Source organism: Chenopodium album, chromosome 25, assembly GCF_948465745.1.
Source record: "Chenopodium album chromosome 25, dcCheAlbu1.1, whole genome shotgun sequence".
NCBI classification, from domain to species: Eukaryota; Viridiplantae; Streptophyta; class Magnoliopsida; order Caryophyllales; family Amaranthaceae; genus Chenopodium; species Chenopodium album.
In genome coordinates this window covers 33,094,765-33,105,998 of record NC_137858.1, presented here as the reverse complement: position 1 = coordinate 33,105,998, position 11,234 = coordinate 33,094,765, and positions in this window count along the sequence as shown.

The following is an 11,234-nucleotide window of genomic DNA, read 5'->3' as shown; positions in this document are numbered from 1 at the left end:
GAGGGAGGGGTTGTGGCTGGCTAGCTGAAGACTCACCTTCGCAAGTAATGGAAGGCAAAGTAAGGCGGGAACGTTTTTTGGAGGGTGCCATTTTTGTATGAGTGAATGATGTGCACTATGAAGAAGGAGAAATGGTGTATATATAGCCAAAGTAAAGAATGACATACCTTGGGTTATTACCAAATTACCACTTGACACTTGTCATAGTATGGGCACCTTTAGTAATTTCTCATGTATTAAACATAAAATGAAGAGTTCAAATGATTAATCATGAAGTGTGTATATTAGTTGTAGAGTAGTAAAAAAAAAAATTTAATCATACACTCCAAAATAATTTTATTCTAAGGGCCTGTTCACATTTTCTTAATTTCAGTTAAGTTCAGTTCAGTTCAGCTCAAATCAGTTCAGTTTAGTTCAGTTCCAAATAGTTCAGTTCAGTTCAATTCATTTCAGCTCTTCATTTCCGTCTCACATAAAATATTCATTTATGCTCAATTTAGTTCGGTTCAGTTTAGTTCAGTTCAGCTCAGTTGAGTAAATATGAACAGGCCCTAAATGGTTGAATCTAAAAGTATAATTTTACTAATCACAACTGAAAATTTAATAATGATCTATCAAGTGAATTGAAATTTGAAGCATTTGACAAGCGAATTTGCGATAACCATAGGTTTTACTATTATGATATAAATTAAGCCTTAGTAAGTGTCAAATTTGTTTAAAGATAGTAACTTTGTTTGCAGTGTCAATTTGTTAGAGCTTGCTCAACTCGTGCTCGTTAACATCTCGAGTCGAGTCGAATTCGAGTCGAGATATCTCGAGTCGAGATATCTCGAGTCGAGTTTTAACCGAGCGTTAACCGAGTCGAGTACGAGTTGCTCGCGAGCTGCTCAACTCAATTAGCACCCCTAATTAGGAATATGCGTAAAGCTATAACAATTTCTTGTATAATCAAGTCGAATGAAGTCTTTAGATGGTTTTAATCATGCAAATGTTATAGACCATAAAAAGGTTTGTAATGCAATGACATTAATTATGTTATTTCAAATGAAATTTTTAGAAATTTGAAAGCCAAAATTTATATTTAACTGATTGAACTGAACTGAACTGGAACTTAGGTGAACTGAACTCGGCTGAAATGAAATGAACTAAAATGAAATGAATATTTTATAGGAGAAGGAAATTACTGAACTGAACTAAACTGAATTGAATTGAACTCAGTTGAACTTAGCTGAACTAAAATGAATATTTTATATGAGAAGGAAATTAGGAGCTGAATTGAACTGAACTGAACCGAATTGAGCTGAACTGAAATTCAACGTAAGAGAACAGACCCTAATACCTGAAGGCAATGTTTACACCATTACACCATTACCTAAACTGACTTTTTTTTTAACAAAAGGCATTATTTATACCATTACACATTATTTTTTTTGTAAAAAATGTTTCGACTTGTACTTTAACTCTCCTACTCATAGGTAAATAAAATATTAATATTATTAGTTTGTAATTAATATTGTAAATTTATTCGAATATTATTATCATTACATGGAAATGTTTGTCATATGTGAAATTATATTTTGATTGAATATTTGTAACCATCAATACGCAAATATTTGTTTTAACAACAAATTGGAATTTTGGATAATTCGCGTAACAAGGTACTTGCAATATTAAGTGTGTCATATATTTTTAATTCAAGTTAGATCTTGTGTTTTATTTTTATTGTTTTTTATTTTTTTATTAATAATTAAAAAAAAAAGTCAAGTCACTTTAGATACATACTAATAAAAAATAAAAATTTAAAATCCAATTCACTTCATATATATGTATAATATATTAGACACTTGCACTTCAAAAATAAAAATAATATATTAGTCAGTTATGGAGCTGCGTGCACAATACTCCTTTGCCTCAATGGGTACTTTACTACTTTCACAATAGTCAAATCAATTAAAAAATTACAATGCTTACAAGCTAGTAAGAGTTACTTTTATGTAATAGTTAATTTTATTTTTTTAAAAAAATACAAAGTATTAAAAGAACAATTGAACACAAAGTTCAACCTTTAATAACCGCCAACAGAAGTAATACGATTATAATAGCCGCCCACTTCATATAGCCTGCTCCGACGTTGTTATTTGGATGCGGGTTAGTCGGTTGAGATTGTTCGCCACTTATGAGGTTAACATCACCTTTAAAAATGACATCTGCAGGACTGATCCATCTGAAATACCCACAAGCAGGACAGCAAAAGTACGCCCTTCTCGGATTTGTAACTGTTGTTGAAACTCGGACATCAGTGAATCTGGGTGGGTGACAAGCACACAAAGGTGTGTTCAACACCACTGGGGAAGCAAGAGCATTAATTACTTGCCTAGGTCTCATCATTAGTTTGGAGTTTAAAAAAAATGTAAAAAAACCTGAGCTATTGTGTGTAGGTTTGTAATGGATAGCAGATTTGTTGGTAAAAACGTCAATTTATAAAAGGATCATGGATTCATGGTTGGTAATATTTGGACACTTGTAAAGGTCCTTTACTAGATGTGTGACACTTGTAAAGGGAGATGTCATACTTAAAGTTGTGATTGGATATGTGAAAAGTAGGACAATTTGTACAGTTAGACTTCAACACATGAGTTTAGACTAGAACTCCACCTAGAGCTTCTACTAGATTTTTAAAATAAATTTTTAATCAACCATCAAAATAATAAATTCTTAAAATAATTCAAATATTTTTGCAAAATGTAATTCCTTGAATTTGTAAATATTTGTTTAGATTATTAACCCGCAATTTTTATTAATTTGATATTAATAACCTCATTTTTTATTAAAAGTACATAATAAATTTGAATGGGCTAATTATTTTGTTAAATGGTTCTTATCATAACTAGAGGTAAAGGTCAAGAACATCTTGTTTTTTAATTATTTAAGTACTACCCTAGCAATAAGACTACTTGGAAGGACTTTAGACTAGATATTGCACCTCTCAATTTATTTTTTGGTTGATTTGACAACACATATTTGGATACATTTTACATGTAAACGTACATATTACTTCAGAAATCTTAAAATTAAAATTGATAAAGATTAAGTATATAGTACTAAAAAGAGTTTTGATGTGACAACACAATGCATGCATCTTTTCAAGGTCAATTCAACTTGCAACAAAATCCTTTAAACAATGATGTCTTCCTTTATCAACACTTCATGATCAATACACTTACATATTTGGTTTTACTTTTCTACATAAAAACCATCCTTTTTACGAATAATTTACAAGCTTGTTAATTTTTATTAATTAATGATTTTAGAAAAACTTCTATATTTTGTATTTTTATTTTTTGCTTATGATATTTAGTTATAGTGAACATTTCATAATGAACATTTCATGGATTTCATTGTTGAATAATTTTGCTAATTTTGTATACAGTTCGAAACTTTTATAAAAGATGAAAGTCATTACTGAATTTTGCTGATTAGTCATACTTTCATTCCGTTTAAAAAAATTACTTACCTTATTTGTTGAAAAGTTATTATTTATATGTTAATAATTCATACATTATATGTAAATCATACCTTATATGTAAATCATACCTTAAGTGTTAAGATTGAAATGATTTATGTTAAAAAAACAATAACAAACGAATGTCATACTTAGATTTCTTTTTGACAAGATTATGAACAATTAGACTTCTAAAAAGGACTATAGACCACAATAGCACTCCACAATAGCAATTCTCATTACTATTTAAGTAAAAGTATAGTACAACATATATCAAACCAAAGGGATTATTTAGTACTATTAAATCTTTATTTGATTTGACAATACAATGCTCTTGAATTTAATAAGTGATTAGTACTACATTTAAAAGTAGTACACTTCATAGGGTGTATTAAAAAAACGTGTAAATGATTAATTATAAAAAAATAATTACATAAAAAAAACAAAACCAAAATATTTACTTTTCTGTTATTTAGACTACATACTTGTTAAAAGTACACACTACAAATTGTACTTTTCAATTTAAAAGTAGTGATGTAGACTATAATTCCAATTCCAAATACTTTTAAAAAAAGAAAAAAGAGGTGTAGACTAGAAAATGACCATAAGACTTTTTAGTGGTTGTGATTTTAACAACATATCTCAAGATGTTGATTTGACAACACTCTTCCAAAAACCAATGCTTTATTTCAATCTTCTCCCCAAATTATCAATCTTAACAAGTAAGGGCCTGTTCTGATTGACTGAAATCAACTGAACTGAACTGAACTGAACTGAATTTCAACGGAAGAGAACAGACCCTAAGTATTCACTAAAATTGGTTACAAGATTGGTATTAATATTAATAAAATCAACTGCATTTTGTACAACTAATCACCAATGTCATTGGGGACAAAATTTTGCTACAATAAAGCTATTATTTCAAATTATTCATTTACACGGGGGTAGTGCAACTAAATTTACTACCCAAATGGAGTGATAATAGAATTAACATTTACGCTTTTTAAAATGAAATGTTTTTCATACACCTTATTAAACGTAAATGGAGTAATTTTATATGTACCTCTTAAAGTAGACTAGGATTGGGTTTGTATTAGACTACTAGTACATGGTGTGGACTAGATGTTGTACTTGTCTATATTAAAAGTTTTGACATGACACTACTTAAAGGATTGATTTGACAACACAATGCCAATACTTTGTATATTTTGCAAAATCGAAATAATATTGTAAAGCCTAAGGTATTTACAGTTTCATTTTCAAACCCATAATATATAGGGAAATTCCCATTAGTACACCCGTGGTTTTGACTTTTCCCATTGATACACTCCAAAATTTTTGCCTTCTCGTCGGTACACCCATGGTTTAGTCTTTTTCCCAACCGTGACTAACACCGTTAAAAAGTATTTCATTAAGTTAAAATAATTAAGGAAAAGACTATAATACCCCTTTTAAATATCTAATGTCTCGATTTGCGTGTCGAAAATTGTTCGGTTAAAGTTTTGGAAGTCATGTTAGTCCTTAAGGATCCAAATTAACCTCGAAATTAGCAAAAAAAAAAAAAACGCAAATGTCTCATATGCGTGTCAAAAAAATGTCTCGATTTGCGTGCCATTTCTTTTTTATGATAATAATTGTTCGATTAAGGTTTTAGGAGTCATTTTGACCCTTTAAGTGTCTAAATCGAACTCGAAATTGTCAAAAAGTTAACGAAAATGTCTTGTTTTGCGAGTCATGACAAAACAAAACAGAAATATCATGACGTGCAAAATGAGATATTTTTGTTAGTTTTTTGACAATTTCGAGTTTGATTTAGACCCGTAAAGGGTCAAAATGACTCCTAAAACCTTAACCGAACAATTATTATCACAAAAAAGTAATGACACGCAAATCGAGATATTTTTTGACACGCATATGAGACATTTGGGTTTTTTTTTGCTAATTTCGAGGTTAATTTGGATCCTTAACGACTAGGACTCCCAAAACTTTAACTGAACAATTTTCGACACGCAAATCGAGACATTAGATGTTTAAAAGGGGTATTATAGTCTTTTCCTTAATTATTTTAACTTAATGAAATACTTTTTAACGGTGTTAGTCACGGTTGGGAAAAAGACCAAACCATGGGTGTACCGATGGGAAGGCAAAAATTTTGGAGTGTATCAATGGAAAAAGTCAAAACCACGGGTGTACTAATGGGAATTTCCCTATATATATTTGGCATATTTCTGACAGAAATAAGTTTTTATTTGGAATTAAAAAAGAAAATAAAATATAGTATTAATATGTCATATATTCCCATATACATAAAAGAGTAGCATTAATAATACGAGCTTGCCTACAAAGTTTAAAAAATTTAAGTTGTACAAATTTAGACCATATCACATTTTGTGATATTAAAACGGAAAATACAAGTTATAAATCTTTAGAATACAATAACTAGGTGTTGACTAAAAGTTAAGTTGTACTAAGAGGCCAGTACTGATTGGACAACTTAACACTCTTACAAGTTGTTTCAAGTCATAATTCTTACATTGATTGGACAATGCAAGTGTTACAAAGTTATAATGCATAAACACTATCATGGGAGAGTAATTAATAGTTACTTTTTGAAAACAAAACATTAAAGAGCATGTCCAATAGATTGTCACAATGTTCATCGACAAATAGCTAAATTGAAGTACATGGAATTTTCAATTTTTAGCAAAAGAGACAAACTACACAACAACTAAGTACTGAAGCCTAATGGTAATACATGTGAAAAATGGGAGGGTTGTTGTCGTAAAATTCCACAACAACTTCTTCCTTACCCCGGATATTTTTTACTTGAATTAGATCGGTAATCCCCTTGTTAATGAAACAAGTAATGATTTTATTCCAACCATCACGTTCTATTTGCAAATTAGCATCCCAATGATTTTCTCCAAATCGCAAAACAGCAGTGGTGTCATCGGGGAAATCAATGAAGTGCTCCCGGGCGAAATCAATTAGTACACTCTGCAAATTAACGTAAAAATCATAACCATGTTTCAAAAATTTAATAATATGAGTCGGCTTAAGACAAACACATTAAAACTTAGATTAGTTTTTTACCAGTACGCCTAGATGCATGTATGACCTCGTAAAAGTTGATAAAAACCACGGTCTTTCTTCTTCAACCACGATTGGGTTATCATTTTGGGCTACGTCTATTGGATCTGGAACCTCTACACCGGCTCTGAACAACCTCACACGAACACATGTTTTATGGCATAAATAAATTTTTAGGACATCACCTAGTCTTATGTCATTTTGAGACACAAAATTTTCCCAACCGTCTTCTAAAGAATACTTCCACTTGGATCCCAAATCCACGATCCGCAGGAGTACATTCCACGATGCGTTACCATACCCCCTATATACCTCAACATTTCCATTCAAACCTTGCATTTCTTCAATTAAATTACCCGGAATACGCTACAAGGGGTTCAAAAAACAAATACTATCTAAAACAAAGACAAAGTAAAGTTGTAATAACAAACAAATGCTACATACTTTAAACACTTACAACGCCAGCAAGCCTTCTTTCGTTCACCTCCACTTCAAAATTTGGGTAATTCCATGTCGCCTACAAATATTTTGAAATGAGATGTTAAAAATTGGATGTTAAAGATGTAATACCTAACACATCTTACGGAAGATTTAGAGACGAGATTATGGAATCAAAAGATTACCATATCAAACTTATTGCTACCACTATTATTAAACTTTAAAGATTTGTAGCCTTTGGTAATTTGTTGATGATACCGTAATGCTTCAAGTTTGAGATTTGTTCATCCCCCTTTTATAGGCTAGAAAGGTAAGTGACGGCGAGACCCATCAATAAAAGATTCTTGCGAATAATAATTATGTGGTGTTGCTTCAACTAAAAAGTACGAAAATAAAATTTGTCGGTTTCCGAATACTAAGGTGTGCAAACTCTTCAAAAGAGCGTATAAGAACACCTTAATTTGTAAAATCTTCTATACCACTACAAAATCGCGCTAAGTTATTAATTTCAAATTAACACAACCTACTATTTTAAACATTATACTTTGCCCCGTAAATAATTTAAAATGCACTTAACCATTCCCAAATTGAAATCTAATGTAGTTGAAATCCAATATACTTCAATAGAGGTGTTGCCTATGTCATCAATGACAAGTCACATCCAAATAAATACCTTTTATAATTAACAATTTCCTTTCTAATTTAAGTTCCAATGTAAGTGTATTGGTCAACTAATTTTTAGTGTATGCCAATTGGTCAAATATGTACCTTATATATCACCTACTATATTTCCTACATTTTAGCAATATATTCTTAGCAATTTAACTAATTATAATTAACCATAAGCACAAGTACTTACTAATAAATAATTACTTTGTAACACATCCGATATTACACAAACATACTAAATAACATAAAAGCATTTTTAAAACATATAAAAGGGGCAAACAAGCTATCCAAATTAAGCCCCTAAACTAACATAGTTCTAATAATACCACAACTTAACAAAGTTCTAATAATGTCTAATAATAATAGGATAACAATGCAAGGATCCAAGCTTAGCTTAATACAACACCCAATGGCTTCCTCAAAATACAACCAAAAAACATCATCATCAACCCAAAAGTACTCCATAGCTCCACTTAGTTGCACGCCATTGGACACCATTCTAGCTCAACACCATTCTAGCTCATTCACCTTGCTGCTGGGGGATAGCCCTATATTAAAACATAAATTCTTAGTTAAAATAAACTACAATAAAATAATATAAAGTAAACTAAATTATCTAAAATGAAATAACTGTTGAAAAAATAAATCAAACTGCTTTAACGATCACCTGAACAAAGGCTTCTAAAATGCAAAGATGCCCCGGACCATGGTAGTTGGTGTGAGTCTGAACTGTTTCAGACCGCCACAGCAGGGCTGCCCCTCCTTCGAAGGAGTTAAGCACGGAGTGAGAGTAGCTGTAATTACCAGACAGCCTTGCAATCGTTTCAACAAGATTACCAACACTGTTTCTAATTTCTAAGAGTATGACAATATCAGGATGATGAATTGAAAACATGAAGTTGAAATTCCGAACAAAGGAAGGTCGAGCCACCCCACGCACATTCCAGCAAATAAGCTTAGACAAAGCAGGCATTGGATGCATGGCATTTCTTCGACTGCACCGTATAGGTTGAAGGACTGCACAAGTATAGCTTGGCACTTCGAGAGGAAGAGACTCAATGAGATAGAGATGTAGATAGCGTGGTGCAGCGGGGAGGTACACTACCTGAAAAGCCAATGAAGAATTGTATATGTAAGAATGTAAGAATAAACTAGTGAATTTACATGTGCATGTGACAAGTTTGATTGTATAAATTAATACGTGGCCTTACTAGTAAGTGTTGTTATTTTGAATGTTTACCTTAAAAATAAAAGTCTAACTTTAAAGGCAAAATATAACTTAAAAAATGATATATATGATTGTTTTTACTCTATTAAGACTATATTATTATATTCTAAATTCTCATAATTACGTGGCCTTACTAGTAAGTGTTGTTATTTTGAATGTTTACCTTAAAAATAAAAGTCTAACTTTAAAGGCAAAATATAACTTAAAACATGATATATATGATTGTTTTTACTCTATTAAGACTATATTATTATATTCTAAATTCTCATAATTACGTGGCCTTACTAGTAAGTGTTGTTATTTGAATGTTTACCTTAAAAATAAAAGTCTAACTTTAAAGGCAAAATATAACTTAAAACATGATATATATGATTGTTTTTACTCTATTAAGACTATATTATTATATTCTAAATTTTCATAATTACGTGGCCTTACTAGTAAGTGTTGTTATTTTTAATGTTTACCTTAAAAATATAAGTCTAACTTTAAAGGCAAAATATAACTTAAAAAATGATATATATGATTGTTTTTACTCTATTAAGACTATATTATTATATTCTAAATTTTCATAAGTACGTGGCCTTACTAGTAAGTGTTCTTATTTTTTATTTGTACCTTAAAAATAAAAATATTACTTTAAAGGCTAAATATAACTTAAAACATGATATATATGATTGCTTTTACTCTACTAAGACTATATTATTAAATTCTACATTTTCATAACTACGTGGCCTTACTAGTAAGTGTTCTTATTTTTTATTTTTACCTAAAAAATAAAAGTCTTAGTTTAACGACAAAATCTAACTTAAAAAATCTAACTATATTAGTAAATTCTAAAGTTTCATAAGTAGTTGTCTAACACTCCAACCATTATTTTAACATGACAACAATTAGATCATACCAACTTTGTAACTAAAAATGTCTTTTTATAAATTAATGGGCAAAGATGGTTTAACAAAACAAACATATATAATAATGAGGAGAGTTTATTTAATGCATTATAAAATATGCTTAAAGTTGAAGGTAGGATTATAAAATATGCTTTAATTATTTGGATTATAAAATATTATTTCAACACAAAATTGATGTATTTTTTTCTTATCACTCATGGTGTAATTAATCATATAATTCTGAAATTTGTAGGCTGGAGATTTTACCAAGGCATTAATTAAACTGCTAACATATTCACTAAAGTACTTATGTCAAGAAATGCATTCTCATAAGCTACAATTTGCATAATTGAATAAATTAAACTTCTGTAACCAAAATTAATATGTAACCAAAGTAATTTTGCAATTCCCCGTTTAACAATACAAAAACAAAAAATAAATGAGACTTCATCAACATTATACAAGTCCCATCTAAAGATAAATACTACTCTCAACTGCTATTTGTCGCTCCCATTTTACCAGGTAACGCTCCTTTTTTGACTTGAATGGACCACTATGCCCTTTATGCAATTTGGCTTATAAAAAGGACCTTGTTCCCCATTTGGACACAATGCATGAAACGGTCCCCTTACTTGACGACATTGTTGTCCCGAGCTTCCCAAAATCGGTCCCCACGACCTTGCAACCAAATCGGTCCCCACGACCACCTAAATTTTCTATTTTCAAAAAACGTTAAATTTGCCGACGGGTCTTGGGTCATGGACGGCGAGTGGAACATACGTACGCCGGAGAATGCGTCGGATCATTCTGTAAGTTTTTTTTTTTTTTATTTTCGGTAATTAGGACATCCGCCTAAAATTTCCGGATGTCCTAGGTACATCCGCCTAAAATTTCCGGATGTACCAAGGAACATCCGGAAATTTCAAGCGAATGTACCTAGGGACATCCGGAAATTTTAGGCGGATGTCCCTATAATATTTTTTTTTTTTTTATTTTTTATTTTTTTTTTTAAGTACGTTTATTAAGTTTTTTTTTTATGTATTTTTTTTTCGTGGTCTTGTGATTATTGTTGTGATTTAGTATTTGATAATTAATGTAATTTTTGTTGTATTAATATGATTATTAGTAATATGTTTATTTTTTGTTTCATTATTATTATTATTATTATTATTATTATTATTATTATTATTATTATTATTATTATTAGTAATATATTGATATTATTGTTGTTGTTGTAGTTGATATTATTATTGTTGTTGTTGCTGTTATTTTTATTGTTGTTGTTGTTGTTGTTGATATTGTTATTATTAATAATATAATTTTAATATTAATATTAATATTATTAATATTGTTATTATTAATTAGTAGAAATATAATTTTAATATTAATATTAATATTATTAATATTATTATTGTTA